The sequence below is a fragment of the Hemitrygon akajei genome, chromosome 8 (assembly GCF_048418815.1).
Source record: "Hemitrygon akajei chromosome 8, sHemAka1.3, whole genome shotgun sequence".
In the NCBI taxonomy this organism is placed as follows: Eukaryota; Metazoa; Chordata; class Chondrichthyes; order Myliobatiformes; family Dasyatidae; genus Hemitrygon; species Hemitrygon akajei.
Window position 1 is genome coordinate 83,255,933 of NC_133131.1, and position 15,793 is coordinate 83,271,725.

The following is a 15,793-nucleotide window of genomic DNA, read 5'->3' on the forward strand; positions in this document are numbered from 1 at the left end:
TCAGCAAGTCTTTATTTTGAAAAGTCATAGAACATAGAACAATACAGCACAGTACAGGCTCTTCGGCCCACAATGCTGTGCCAACCCTTAAACCCTGCCTCCCATATAACCCTTCACCTTAAATTCCTCCTGTTCCAAAAACAAACTTTATATTTTAAACACATTATAGTAAAGTCAGATTTCTAATGAGCTTCAGATTCTTAACGAGAGAAATTATTTTCCCACAGTATTTTTCAAGATACTCTTACAAACTAGTGAAATTGGTCACTCAGATAAGTCAAGGGACTAAGCTGGTAAAATAATCCAATCCTGACTGCAACACTTTGACCCAAAATATCAACTTTGACCTTTCCCTCCCAAAGATACTGGTTAACCTGCCGAGTTTCTCCAGCTTATTGTTTGTTGCCCCAAATTCCATCATCTGCTGTCTCCAGTGTCTCTTGGTAAAATAATCCCCTGAGTATGTGAATCGAATAAAATGACTTGAGTATTCAGTTACATTAAAATCACAGTGATCGATTTCAATGTTCATTATGTAAGGTCATAAGCCATTGTGTCACAATTAGAAGATGAACCTACATAATATTAAATCATTTATGCATATTGATGGCAATGAATAGCTGTATTCATAAGAATATATGTAGAAACAGAATAAAGTTTATTATAAGGTTATGGCTGGCTCTATATACATGCAATAAGATTATGACTGATTCTACATTTATGCTGCTTTCCTGCAGTAACATCTTCACCATTAACCCTCTTTTAAGTTTAAATATTTATTGATTGCTGCCTGTAATATAGTAAGCAATTGAGGCCCTCTTTGGTAGAGAAATACAAGAACTGACTCCTCTCAACATGAAGAAATGTTCTCTCATTTCTTTCTTGAATGGCTGATCTCTTACCTTTAAACTTTGACCCCTAATTCTAGATGCCCCAGCCAGAAAATATTAAATCTATCCTGACAATCTGCATGAGCATTTGGTATGTTTCAATGAAATTACCTCCCATTCTTTTAAATTCAAGGAAGTACCTATATGCCCAGTGTGCTTAATTTCTCCTCATACAGCAAACTTCTGCTCCCAAAAATAAATTGGAGAAATTTTGCTACATTCCCATTAGAGATACAATACAATATTCCAGATGGTAACCAGTGGGACACATTATAATTGAAGCAAAATGGCTGTACACTTGAACTGAAATCCTCTCTCAATAAACGCCAACATATTGTTAGCCCTACTGTATCTACATGTTAACTTTCAGTGACTTATGTACAAGAAAACCAACACATTTCCATCTCTCACCATTTAAAAAGTACTCTTCCTTTGATACACTTTCATCAAACTGGTTGACTTTATATTCTTCCAAATTATATTCAATCTGTCATGTCCCTACCCGTTCACATAACTTGTCCATATCCTACTGCTTCCTCACATTTCCCATTATCACCTATCTTTGTTTCAATAAATGAAGTTTCCAACCCATAGATAATGAGTTATGAAATATGAGTATAAAATATTTCTGTTTGCATGGGATTGATTGCAGAGTTTACTTATTTATATGGTTGTGGAGTGCCTTGGGTTTTGTGACTTGGATAACTGGAATAGCAAATATCTCATCATAAAGGAAACAATAGTGCTTTTAGTAAACAATCGGGCATTAAAACCGCTCTTTTAGACTACTCTGCTCATGCTGGTAAATCACCTCAATCATCCTGAACAACTTATTCCCTCTCTCATTAGGCTTGCTTGCTAGACTTCTGGCTCATTACTAGATCCACTTGCTCTTATTAGGCTGCTGAATTTCAAGGCCTCTCTTCCCAAAGATTTAGCCTACCGGCCTACGACTTTTGGAAGGAAAGGATTTGCAGTCCATCGGCCTAATAAGTTCTCGAAGATCACAATGCAGTTCTATGAATCAATTCCAATCCTGCACAGTTGTTTCCTAAGACACATATCTTCCTATGGCCTTCCTCACTCACTTTCTTTCCCAATGGGTCCTCCCTTCCTGTGTAGTATTTAGGTCTTGTGACTTATTTTCCTCACTGAATAGTGAATAATTTCATTGCCATCATCAAAGCAATAAAATATGCTCTGAAGTTTAACCCTTCAATCACCAATCAGCCAGGAATTGTTTATTCCTTCAGCCTACCTTCTCTATTTTGTTCCCTTAAACTATCCCGTTCCCTCAAACTTGCCATATTAGAAACATGGAAACATAGAAAACCTACAGCACAATACAGGCCCTTTGGCCCACAAAGTTGTGCTGAACATGTCCCTACCTTAGAAATTACTAGGCTTACCTATAGCCCTCTATTTTTCCAAGCTCCATGTACCTATCCAAAAGTCTCTTAAAAAACCCTATCATTTTCACCTCCACCACCATTGCCGGCAGCCCATTCCATGCACTCATCACTCTCTCCGTAAAAACCTTACCCCTGACATCTCCTCTGTTCCTACTTCCCAGCACCTTAATCCTGTGTCCTCTTGTGGCAAACCATTTCAGCCCTGGGAAAAAGCCTCTGACTATCCACACGATCAATGCCTCTCATCATCTTATACACCTCTATCAGGTCACCTCTCATCCTCTGTCGCTCCAAGGAGAAAAGGCCGAGTTCACTCAACCTGTTTTCATAAGGCATGCTCCCCAATCCAGGCAACATCCTTGTAAATCTCCTTTGCACCCCTTCTATGGTTTCCACATCCATCCTGTAGTGAGGCGACCAGAACTGAGCACAGTACTCCAAGTGGGGTCTGACCAGATTCCTATATAGCTGCAACATTACCTCTCGGCTCTTAAATTCAATTCCACGATTTATGAAGGCCCATGTACCGTATGCTTTCTTAACCACAGAATCAAACTGCGCAGCTGCTTTGAGCGTCCTATGGACTCGGACCCCAAGATCCCTCTGATCCTCCACACTGCCAAGAATCTTACCATTAATACTATATTCTGTCATTATATTTGACCTACCAAAATGAACCACCTCACATTTATCTGTGTTGAACTCCATCTGCCACTTCTCAGCCCAGTTTGGCATCCTATCAATGTCCCACTGTAACCTCTGACAGCCCTCCACACTATCCACAACACCTCCAACCTTTGTGTCATCAGCAAACTTACCAACCCATCCCTCCACTTCCTCATCCAGGTCATTTATAAAAATCACAAAGAATAAGGGTCCCAGAACAGATCCCTGAGGCACACCACTGGTCAACAACCTCTATGCAGAATATGACCCCATCTACAACCACTCTTTGCCTTCTGTGGGCAAGCCAGTTCTGGATCCACAAAGCAATGTCCCCTTGGATCCCATGCCTCCTTACTTTCTCAATAAGGCTTGCTTGGGGTACCTTATCAAATGCCTTGCTGAAATCCATATACACTCCATCTACTGCTCTTCTTTCATCAATGTGTTTAGTCACATCCTCAAAAAATACAATCAGGCTCGTAAGGCATGACTTGCCTTTCACAAAGCCATGCTGACTATTCCTAATCATATTATACTTCTCCAAATGTTCATAAATCCTGTCTCTCAGGATCTTCTCCATCAACTTACCAACCACTGAAGTAAGACTCACTGGTCTATAATTTCTTGGGCTAACTCTACTCCCTTTCTTGAATAAAGGAACAACATCCGCAACCCTCCAATCCTCCAGAACCTCTCCCGTCCCCATTGATAATGCAAAGATCATCACCAGAGGCTCAGCAATCTCCTCCCTTGCCTCCCACAGTAGCCTGGGGTACATCTCATCCAGTCCTGGCGACTTATCCAACTTGATGCTTTCCAAAAGCTCCAGCACAATTGTGATATTTCTCACCATTACTATTTCCACTATTATATTACTATTCTCACCATTACTGTACCTTACTCTTACCCACTAGATGGTACTGTGCAAGGGTCTTAGGCGCACACACACACACACACACACACACACACACACACACACACACACACACACACACACACACACACACACACACACACACACACACACACACACACACACACACACACACACACACACACACACACACACACACACCAAGACTTGTGCACAATACAGCATGTCCCATCCTTTCATCATCACTTTCCAAGTCACAGCATCCTTCCGTATTGTCTCTTTCCTCCTTCTCCTCTCTCCTTTTCCTATTTCTTTTGCATTAGAATAACATTATCCCATTCCTTCTTCAATTCTTCCTTCAGTTCCCTAATTTGGCAATTTCCTTTTATTTTACTTTTCTCTCTTTCTTTCATGCACATAGACACACACATACATACATCTCATCTCGTTCTTTCTCTCAAAAATTTCTTTATGCCTCTTTCCCCTAACGTGGTCTAACTTTGTAAGCTTTGTTATCCATTGCACCCATTGACTTGTGCAATGCAATCCTAGTTTGACTAGGGTTCTTTAAATTTCATTTGGACATATTAAGAAACCATTAGCATTGTTCTTTTGCTAAAATTCTCAGGACATGAGGCCTTGTTTGTGCTTTTAAAATAAGCAGCACAGACCCTTAATTATGGCTTGGGAAAACAAGCATTATTCCATGTGAAACTGTTTGTTAAAATTGGGAATCAGAGGAGTTAAAACATGCTGGCTCTGATATTTCTGTGGGGGCTTTGGTAGTCTCCTGCTGTTACCTCAGTGGGGTACTGGCAGAAGTCCCAGAGAAACGGTGTAAATGACTGGAAAGGACTGCTTATGTCATTTCTCCAAAGGTTCTGCAGATCTGCTGCCAAGTGTACACTCGGAGACTGGAAGCAGCCCAATGGAATTTCAGGGCCTCTGGCTTCTTTCAATTGAGAGTGCTCAAATGAGCAATCCCAAAGTGAAAAAAGAGGCTTGATCCAACATTTGTTCCTTTACAGTAATATAAAGCTACAGAAACATATCGATTCAAAACAAGTCCTACTTTTAAGTTAATAGGTATGAAACTACAGGATATTGTAAAACTATTAGATGTGAGACCATTTTTTATGAGATTGTGATTGTGATTCCGAGATGGTTTCAATTCCTTGGATACCAGTTACAACAAAAGTCCACTTGATGCCAGGTTTATCAATGTTTAATTAAGTAGGGATTTCCTACTTTTGAACTTTTAGTAGTATAATCTTAGCATGCAGTTGGCCTATTCCTAATATTGAAGAGCATCCAGATTTCATAACCACTGGGTGTCAGGCAGATGGTGGAATTGGTTTGGCAATCGCGCTTGTGAGTAAGCACGTTCCAGCCAATTCATGTTTCATTGTGGTGGTATTTAACTCCCTTCCTCTCATTCCAGTTCTTCTGAGACTTGACCAAAAGCATAGCAACATCTACACTCCCTTCTTAGCATTGGCCTTGTTCTGGGAAAGAAGACTATCTGTTTGATTGATGCTGTAAAGGAGCGATATTCATTCATAATAAGTTACAGTGTCCTAGCCAACTGTTAGCTTACAGTTTGAGGCTTTTAGTTAATGGCTCTGTTGGCATAGCATTTCTTGCTTGTTTTTTTCCTTTTTCCTGCACAGTTCTTATTAAAGGTCAGTGAACTGCACATCCACTTCAGCATCTCTCCTGCACTTGGGCTATAACCGCACACTTGTCCTAGCAAGTCTCGTTCAACTAAAATGGACTCAACGAAGAGAGGACAGCTAACCTTCATCCTGAATTTCATTGGCAGCTAGGAGAGAAGATCCAGTCAGTCGAGGCTGGTTTGACTGATGTGGCTCATACAGTGCGACAACTACTTGCGGAGTGTCAACACTGTCAAACTGAAGTTCATTGGTCAGGTGGAGGAGAAGTTAAAACCAATAGAGTCTGGGTTGGCTGAAATGGCGAACACAGGGCAGCAACTGCTTTCAGACTGGCAAGCCCAGCCCGAACAGGAAGTACAAGTGTCACTGCTTGCAGCGATGGATTAGCAACTCGCCAAAGACAGATGGAATCATGTGGCAGCCATTACTGCTCTCACTGTCACAATTCAGCAGCAGCAGCCTTCAGCCAGGGCAGTCCTACTCACAGCATCTCCTACGTTTTTCCCTGCTGTAGTCTCATCTGGCTCAGCTAGATTCCCTTAGCAATTTCTGGATCAGAGCTGACTGCTCCTCCACCTGGCAGATACGGCGGTGATGCCGATGGCTTGGAAACTGACTTTCCAAGTCCAGCCAGGTTAGTTCAGTGATGACGCTTGTAAACTGGCTTACGTGGTGACCAGGGGTTCCCAAGCTGGGGTCCACAGACCTCACAGTTAATGGTAAGGCTCAGTGGCATAAGAAAAGATTGGAAACCACACTCAGAAGGCAGATGGACCCACACTCAGCCTGCTCGATGCTTTTTGAGTATAAGGTTCCCCCACAGCCCAGTCCTTCCAACAACTCGTGTTTGAATTCAGGAGAGCGTTTGAGCTTCCAGTATGGGGTCAGGAGGCTGCCCACTGACCCCTGGACCTGCGCCAAGGTAAAGTTCTGCATGGGATGGAGCGCAAGATCCCTCATGACTGTTTTCCAGTGTGAGCTGAGCCCAGGTGTTCAGCATGAAATCGCAGTGCAGGACAAGCTGGACTGTCTGGGTGATATGACCAATCAGGCCATTCAAACTGTCAACCGGGCAACTGAGTGGCACAGAGAAAAAATGCCTCAAACTTCCTACTCTTTGGATCATGGTACGTATTCACTCTCTCCCCCACCACCCAGTACCCAGTCCACAGAGGGGCCTATGCAGATAGGGGGCATGCTCCTATCTCAGAAGGAACGAGATCAGCATTAGAGGACAGGCTCCTACTTCTGCTGTGGTGTTCTACGTCACTTCAGGGCATCATGTCCCAAGCACCCAGTAAAAGAGGATACCCATCTTTTAAAGTAATTGCTTGTGCTTGGCCTTCCTTGGCCTTTTTCAACACATCCCACAGATCAAGTTGCCCCTAAATGCACTCCAAAAGTGGAGGCCACCGTGTCTGTGTAGCTATCCGAGACCAGCTCAAGCTCCTGTCAGCATATCCCCTCCTGTGCCAACTGCTAGTGTGGACCTGTCTGGTGTTCTGGCTGAATATGTTGACCTTCTTGAGGTCTTCAGAAAGAAAAAAGTCACCTCCGGTGCCTCCACACCAGCCACACAACAGTGCCAATGACCTCTTACCTGGAACTAGTTCTTCCCAGGGCCAGCTCTTTTCCCTCTGCTGGCTATGGTAAAATACATAAAGGAAGCTTTAGCATTAGGATTCATCCATCTGTCACCTCACCAGTGGTGGTGGTCTTCTTTTCTGTGAGCAAGAAGGATGGCAAGACATGTCCCTCAATAACATCGCCGAGAAGAACGGCTGCCCTCTTCCCCTGATTTCTTCTGAGTTCAAATATCTCCAGGAAGCAACCATATTCTCAAAGATAGAACTGTGAAATGATTACTGCCTGGTTCGCATCCAAGGCGGCAATGAGTGGAAGTCAGCATTAACTACCTCCGCTGGTCACTTTGAATACATCATGATGACATTTGGTCTGGCCAATGCACCTGCTTTTTTGCAGGTCCTAGTCAACAATGCTCCAGGACATGTTGAGTCAATTTGTTTTTGTGTATATGGACAGCATTCTGATCTATTCCCATGCTTGCCAGGAACACGTCAAGCATTATCTGGAGTGTTCTCGGATGGCTCCCCAAGAATAACCAGAGAAGACTGAGTTCCATAACGAGCAGGTGTTATTTTTGGACTATATACTCACCTCTTCCAAATGGGCCCGTGTAAAGTTCATGCTGCCACAGAGTGGTACAAGCCATCTACAGTCAAACAGGCACAGCGCTTCATGGGATTGGCAAACTTTTATCACCACCTCATGAGAAACATCAGTTCCATCGTGGCTCCCACTAAAATACACTCACTAAGATCTCTGCAGGATTCCTTTGGACAGGTGAGGCATTCTCAGAACTAAAGCAATGCTGCACCACTGCCTCGGTTCTGCAAAAGCCAGGCGTTTCCCAACCATTCATCAACGAGGTGGATGCATCAGATGTCACCATTGGAGCTGGACTTTCCCAGTGCTCTTCTGCAGATAACCAGCTGCAACTGTGCTTTCCTTCATGTTGCTTGACTCTGGCCAAATGTAACTATGACGTCAGGAAACAAGAACTTCTGGCTGTCAAGGAGGCCCTGGAAGAAGGATGACACTGACTGAAGGGGCAGAGCATCCCTTTTTGGTATAGACAGATCACAAGAACTTCTTCTACTTCTGGGATGCTAAGAAACTCAATTCCTATCAAGCCTGTTCTCTCTTCACCAGGTTTAATTTCACCTTCACCTACCATCCCAACAGTAAGAATTCCAAGGTCGATGCTCTCGCCTGGCAGTTTGACGTGCCCTAGAACAACGCCAATTCTGAGCCCATCGTTCCCCACTCATACTGTATGTTGTTGTTCTAGTAATTTTGTGAATAGAAGTGGAGGTTCAACAGTTGGTTCCAGGCCCAGGTGGGGAACCTCCCAACCAGCTGTTTGTCCTTGCCATGAGTCCTGGAATGGGGTCACTCCTCCCATCTGGTTGGACATCCAGGAATTCTACAGGCCCTGGAATTCATCAAGAGACGATTTTGGTGGCCATCTATATCCCAGGATGTCCACGATTTTGTCTCTGCCTGTCCCACTTGTGCCCAGAATAAGATGTTATGCCAGCGCCCTAAGGGCCTGCTATGTCTGCCACCTGTGCTTCACTGTCCCTGGTCCCAACTCACAGTGGATTTCATCACTGGTCATCCCTTATCTGAGGAAAATACTACCATTCCGGTAGTTGTGGACTGATACTCCAAAGCTATCCACTTTCATTTCCCTCCCTAGGTTCCCTCAGTTCGTGAGACTGCCACCCTCATGGTTCAGAATGTGTTCAGGCTGCATGGCTTCTCTCAGGACATGGTGTCTGATGGAGAACCACAGTGCACACCTCATTTATGGGAGGTTTTTTGTTGTCTTGTGGGAGCCACAGCCAGCCTCTCATCTGGTCTCTCATTCTAATGGCCAGACTGAGAGTGTGAATCAGGAGCTGGAGACAGCCATGTGCTGTTTTACCTCTTCCAGCCCCATTTCCTGGAGCTCCCAATTGGTTTGAGCAGAGAATGATCACAATAATCACCAGCTGTTCTCCACTGGTATTGTCCCCTTCTGAATGACAGAAGGGATTTCAGCCACTGTTCTTCCCTGACCAGGAGATTGATGTGGAAGCTTGTGTTGTTGAGCAGTTGGTTCATTGCTACAAGCTCACCTGGAGATGAGCCAGGGCTTCTCTGCAGCACGCTCAAAAACAACATGCTCAGCAGGATGATCAGCTCTGCCCACTCTCAAGCTAGGGGAGAAGATTTGGTTGGCAGCTGGGGATATTCCTTTGAACGTCAAGAGCCGTAAGCTAGTCCCAACTATGTGGGACCATTCATAGTTGAGAAGGCTATCAACAAGGTCTTGTATAGATTGCGCCTACCAGCATCAATGAAGGTTCATCTAGTGCTGCATGTTTCCTAGCTCAAGCCAGTGACCACCTCAGCCCTTGCTCTAGTCACCTCCTCAACTGTTCCTGCCCGCTTGCTGGATGGGCTCCTGGTCTATTCTGTATAGTGCCTCTTGGCATGTTCAGTATCTTGTGGATTGGGAGGGGTATGGTCCGGAGGAACATTCTTGTGTTCTGATCCATGACATTCTGCACAAGTCTCTCATCCAGAACCTCTAGCAGGCACAGTTCTATGGTGTCTTGGGAGCTGCAGCTTTGGAGGGGGACCTGTCATAACCATGGACTCTGTCGCAGGGTCTGCGCACCCTTGCAGAAGGGCTGTGGGATGGGTTCGACAATCACGCTCATGAGTATGCATGTTCCAGCCAATTACTGTTTCATTGTGGTGGTATTTAACTCCCTTTCTTTCGTTCCAGTCTTGTTGAGACTTGACCAAAATCACAGCAACGTCTACACTCCCTGTTTACCTTCATCCTTGTTGTGGGAAAGAAAACTACTATTTTGTTCGATGCTGTAAAGGAACAGGATTCATTTAGTAATAAGTTACTGCTTCCTAGCCACAGTATTGATGTTAGTGCATCAGTTTGAGCATTTTAGTTAATAGCCCTGTTGGCCTGGTGTTTATTGGGTTTTTTTTTCCTTTATCCTCCACAGTTCTTATTAAAGGTCAGTGAACTGCTCATCTAATTCAGCGCCTTCTTAAGTCTCTGGGTAACTTGTGTACACATGCAGAAGCAAGTTTGTACAGATTTCAAATGACGCTGGTCAGGAAGTGATGTGAGAACCAACACTTTACAAATCCTACTGCCTTTTCATCACACTTTCTGCACGCAGGTTGAGCCCGGTGTTTGGCTTGATAACTTAAAACTACTGTCACATAAACTACTCCAGTGCTTTATAAGAAGCACTTTGGAATAGGAGGCCTTGAATTGACTTACAAAATGTTGTGCTTGTTTTTGGTGTGTACAGAAGGTTCATTTTACAAATGTTTCTGGCTCACAGGCTCGAGCACAGGAAATGTGGATCAGGAATTTAGATATGGACATCGCCAGGCCATGCTCTTGGTGGAATAAGTAGTCTTACACCAGGAATGTAATTTGTAGAATCTATATTTACTTTTCAATATGCCACACTTCAAGCTATTTTAAATGGAACCTTCTTTGCTAACCTTATTCATTCACCGAGCAGTTATCTACAGATTCACTATTTCAGACAGTAGATTCAATGCAGACGTGCTGTGGTGATGCTAAGCAGATGAGTCCCCGAGGAGTGCATCCATTAACAGGCATTGAGTTTCATAGCATTCTTTTAATATGTGCCAATTGAGAGCTGTTATTTTATTCCTGAGCCTGGCCTGCTGAGTTTTACTGTTGGTCCTAAACAGACTTTGAATGACCTTTGACAGATTTATAATGCATACTATAGTTCCCTTTGATGTGTGTGTATAGCATGGAAACTATTCCTAATTACAGATTGATTAACTTTATGAGCATTATAAATGAAACTGGATGGTGCTATTCCAAGGATGAACATTAGTTCCAAAGAAGATTACATGAAAATGCTGTGAAATATACAAACATGATTGTAAAGCCTAAAGCTATCTTTAAAGCTGGATCAATAAGTTACTCAGTATACATAGGCTACGTACTATTAAGGAAACTTCAAGAGCACCAGCAGTCATCTTATTGAGTTGTGGTTGCAATATGCTAAAGGTATGCAATAAATTGCCTGATGACATTGACCCACTGTGCTCATGTTCACAGTCACGGTAGAAACCCTGAAATGAACGTTGGGGCCCTTGCAGAATGCTGGGACCACTTTAAAAGGATATGCTTGTGCAGATGCTTATGAAACAAAATACGATAATAAAAAGTGACTGCTTTAGTATCTGGTCACAATCTCATGTATTAGTTTGCCAGGCAGTGAAAAGTAAATGGAGATCAGGATTTCATACCGTTCCAAGGAGCGTGATTGCATTGTGCAAAAGAAAGGAAAAGCCTCCAGAACTTTTCTGGAAAGTAGGAATAAACTCAACAGTGATGATGCTATCCTGTGCCTGAGAATTGTCACTCCTACGCATACAACAGTATTGAACATGGAGTGACCCAATGCTTTGTACGCTGTTGGACAATAGAACCATTCTTCCTGGGTGAGACATTGATGTCAACCCAAGGCATGGAGCAAATACCACTGAAATAAGTAGCAGTAATGAATCTGCAGGTGTCAATTATATGTAAATTCATAGAACTCATATCAACTCTGATATTTTTCAACTTTGTTATAACAACATTTTTTAACTTTGAAACATAGAACATAGAACAGTACAGCACATTACAGGCCCTTCGGCCCACAATGTTGTGCTGACCCTCAAACCCTGCCTCCCATATAACCCCCCACCTTAAATTCCTCCATATACCTGTCTAGTAGTCTCTTAAACTTCACTAGTGTATCTGCCTCCACCACTGACTCAGGCAGTGCATTCCATGCACCAACCACTCTCTTAGTGAAAGACCTTCCTCTAATATCCCCCTTGAACTTCCCTCCCCTTACCTTAAAGCCATGTCCTCTTGTACTGAGCATTGGTGCCCTGGGGAAGAGGCGCTGGCTGTCGACTCTGTCTATTCCTCTTAATATCTTGTACACCTCTATCATGTCTCCTCTCGTCCTCTTTCTCTCCAAAGAGTAAAGCCCTAGCTCCCTTAATCTCTGATCATAATTCATACTCTCTAAACCAGGCAGCATCCTGGTAAATCTCCTCTGTACCCTTTCCAATGCTTCCACATCCTTCTTATAGTGAGGCAACCAGAACCAGACCAGACCAGAAACGTTGCATAAGATTGGGATTGTTCATGCTCTGGGATTTAAAGAGTCCTATAGATGTGGGATTGCAATGTGCATTTATGGATTGCGAGCTGAGAGCCTAACATTATACTACTGGGCAGTGTACAGGATGACAGCTCAGCCATACTCAATGCATTTAGTTTTCTTATGATGTGACAATTGTTCCCGGGTTGCCGGGCGGGACTTGAGAAACTGAGTTACAGAGAAAGGTTGAATAGGTTAGGACTTTATTCCCTGGAGTGTAGAAGAATGAGGGGAGATTTGATAGAGGTATATAAAATTATGATGGGTATAGATAGAGTGAATGCAAGCAGGCTTTTTCCACTGAGGCTAGGAGAGAAAAAAACTAGAGGACATGGGTTAAGGGTGAAGGGGGAAAAGTTTAAAGGGAACATTGGAGGGGGGCTTCTTCACACAGAGTGGTGGGAGTGTGGAATGAGGTGGTAAATGCGGGCTCACTTTTAACATTTAAGAAAAACTTGGACAGGTACATGGATGAGAGAGGTATGGAGGGATATGGTCCAGGAGCAGGTCAGTGGGACTAGGCAGAAAAATGGTTCAGCACAGCCAAGAAGGGCCAAAAGGCCTGTTTCTGTGCTGTAATGTTCTATGGTTCTATGGGTTAATAGGCAAGCACTATAAAAATACACAGCAAAATAGAGGAGAATGTGAACCATGGAAGCACTCATCCTCAAAGATGATTAAAGTTAGGAAAAATACAAAAGATGAACCTGCGTGGGAAGCAGATTACCAATACTGTATTTGTTGTTAATTCACCGCATTCTGAAGAAGGAAAAAAACAAATAATTGTTCAGCAGTATCTGAACTGATTTGGGGAAGGTGTGAAACTCAAAGGGATACGTTGGAGCATTGTTGAGGAAATGTGACTTTGAGAGCAAGGTAAGAGATTAGGATCAGGGTAGCAATGGCTTACAAAGGAGGGCTTGGGGAAATGATCAGGTGGATGGTGTCAGGAAGCAACTGAGATGAGTAGGATCACGTTGGTGAGGAAGCAGAATGCAAACTGAAAGAAAGTCAGGATAGTGATGGATTACTTACTTACTGCACATTATGCCACTGGCATTTAGGGCAGCAATGAAGATCCTCCATCTCTGACTGTGTTAATAGCTTCCTTCATCATGTTAATAGTTTCCTCTTGGTTTTCACTACTGTCAGTCATGCAAGTCTTGGGTGGTGACTCAGGAATACTGTTGCACTCAGGTGTAGAAGGATTCTTCATTGCTATATCTGTAACAATTTTGTTTTACCAGTCAGGGTTGTAAGCTCCGAGCTGGATCCCCAAAACTGGAGGACCGATGGACTACACTTAGAACAGCCTCTACTCTTTGACCTGTTTGGCATGGGTGACCCTACCAAGAGCCAAAGCAGAAGGCTTTGACTCCAGCCTGCATAGCTCTGCGGGTAATTGAGGAACACGAGCCTCCAAACCACTACAAGGTTGTAGTCGTCATGGAGAATAGTGATGGATGGCTGCGAGAATTTTAGGTCGCATTCCGGTCAAATTTTTATGATAAAGAGCCATAACAATTTTGGATGAGAGCTGATTGATGTGATCTTGGTATGCGGGAGTGAACAAATAAAAATTGAATATATTTGAAGCGGAGGGTGATAGGTTCCTGATTAGTAAGGATGTCAAAGGCTAGAGAGAGAAGGCAAGAGAATGGGGTTTAGAGGGGTAATAATTCAGCCATGATGGAATGGCAGAGCAGACCTGATGAGCCAAATGACCTAATTTTATTCCTCTGATTAATGGTCTTTTGTTCTAAATGATAAAAAGAACTAAGATTTTGAAGGATTCATGTCAGACTCAATTGTCATGTATAAAAAGATCTAGACCAGTGGTTCCCAACCTTTTTTTGGCCATGCCCCACCTAATCACCTCTAAAATCCTGATGCCCCCTGTGGTGATATATAATTCTTATTATTCAAAAAGTAAACTCCTATTCACCTGGAGGAAGCCTGAAAGACCATTAACTTGCTTCCAAACAAGCTTCCAAAGAACATGGCATTCATGAAAGAGAAAAATAAAAGAACCAAAGGACTGTTAAAGTTCTAAGGAAGAAATTACTAAGAAATTGTTAAAAAAAAAGAACATTAAGTGATATTAAAATAATAATAATAATAAATAAATAAAACAATGCCGATTAGTTTCTACAGCATACAAAGACAGATACACCGTTTAAAAGAGATGACGCAATGTACACACCTTCACACCACCAAGAACCCAAAGCTACTGCAAAAAGCAGCATTGGCACGACCTCATACGAGTTTCTTACGCGTTTGGACTTGTTCATTCGTTCCTTCCTACATCAGTCAATTCATTAATTTAATTATGAAAGCCATTTGATGGTTGTAATGATGGTGATACACTATATATACAGTACATACGCAATTACACATGTATATACACACAAGTATTTTTATGTATGCATACTGTACATACACATATGTATTAACTCACACACACATTCATACTCACACAGACTTACTAGAAAAAATTCACTGTTAATAACTCATTCTCGAATTGCCCCCCTTAAAAATCAAATTACACCCCTGTGGGGCGTACGCCCCACGTTGGGAACCACTGATCTAGACTCTTTTACAAGCATTGAAGGAGGTCTAAACCATTTTACTTGGGGAAATGCTATTGTGTGAATGACCTATGCCATTCAAAATCCACAGATACGGAAAAGAATTTTGTACCAAAATCAACATTGCCAATATCGAATGACCTGTTTTGAAAGTGATGCCAAACATGCAGTGAAGGACTCAACTGTTTCTAGTCCTTAGAGTTGTAATTGAATTCCAAAAGATGTTGCATTTTGTGAAAATGTTTCCAAAGCTGTGCGTTAAATAATTGAAAGCCTTATCGAACATAACCTATTGATTATGCCCTGAAATTAAGATCTTCAATGTTGTATTTGTCTGCTTCACTGTACACATCTATTTTCTATGCAGGCATGACTGTGTGCTTCAAATCAGCTCCAAAGCCATCTTTGAATTTACTGTCAACGCTTCTGTTGTTGGATGAATCACATGTGGTCATGAGTCAGCTTACCAGAGTGAGATACAGCAGTAGGTTTAGTGGAGCTGAAACAACAACCTCCCACTGATAGTCAGCAAAACTAAAAAGCTGATTATTGACTTCAGGAAGGGGACGGAAAGGGAGCATGCACCTGTCTATATTGGGGGATTGGCAGTGGAGAGACTAAACAGACTGAATTCTGAACACCTGGGTGTTAACACATTGGATGAACTGTCCTCAGCTCAGTACATAGAGGAAATCATGAGGAAAGTAGTGGTTAAGGAGGTTCAGCTTTTCACTGAACTTTGTAGCAAACTTCTATAGAAGCACATATCCTAATTGGTTGCATCATGGTCAGGAATAGCAATTCAAATGAACAGGAATTTAAAAAGCTGCAAAAAGCACTGAGAACATCATGAGAACATCCCTCCCAAGTATTGGAGG

At 42.7% G+C, this 15,793-nt stretch overlaps 1 protein-coding gene across 1 annotated transcript in view; it reads right to left on the bottom strand.

The window, feature by feature from the left end:
* Positions 1–15,793, bottom strand: part of LOC140732529 (histone deacetylase 5-like) — a 107,052-nt gene that overhangs the window by 11,396 nt on the left and 79,863 nt on the right.